This window comes from Telopea speciosissima, chromosome 8, assembly GCF_018873765.1.
Source record: "Telopea speciosissima isolate NSW1024214 ecotype Mountain lineage chromosome 8, Tspe_v1, whole genome shotgun sequence".
Taxonomy (NCBI): domain Eukaryota; kingdom Viridiplantae; phylum Streptophyta; class Magnoliopsida; order Proteales; family Proteaceae; genus Telopea; species Telopea speciosissima.
In genome coordinates, this window is record NC_057923.1 from 41,119,200 (window position 1) to 41,119,849 (window position 650).

The window sequence follows — 650 nt, forward strand, 5'->3', positions numbered from 1 at the left end:
GATTAACTACATGGGTCAATGGGGTGTACATTACCTTTACCACGGCCGAGCTAAGTGGGATTTTGGGGGTATCATTAGAGTGTTCGCTCAAGTACGGCCCCCCAAGGTGTGAGTACATGGCTTTCCTCTCCGATGAGGAGTATTTTGATATGCTGACGGTTCTGCATCCCAAGGCAGTAGAGACTCAACTCTTCATCAAGGATTGCTCTCCATGTAGGTGTCTCTCTTTCACAATTAAACCAAGAAAAGAAGTCAACTTCAGAGGTTATGAATCTTTCAATGCCAACTCTACTTCCAAGTAGCAGAAAAATCATGACCTGTAGACACAAGAGATACATAGGGCCACAGCGATCTTAATCGAGGAATTTCCTAGTGTAAACAAATCGAGAGATGATAAAGGATAAACCCCAAGAGAAATGAAGACATGAATAAAGAAAGAAGATAAATAAAAAAAGAAAAATCATGAAGAATTTCATTGGATTCTGCGTTCTAAAGTTACCACCAGGAGTTCTTTCGTTAGTTGTTCACAAAGGATCTTAAAATTAGGGTGGGTGTTTGTAATATCATCGTGCAAGCTTCAATTAAAACCCCAGAGACTGAATTGAAAGATTCCATTAGTCTAATACACTAACAGAACAAAATCACTTTTG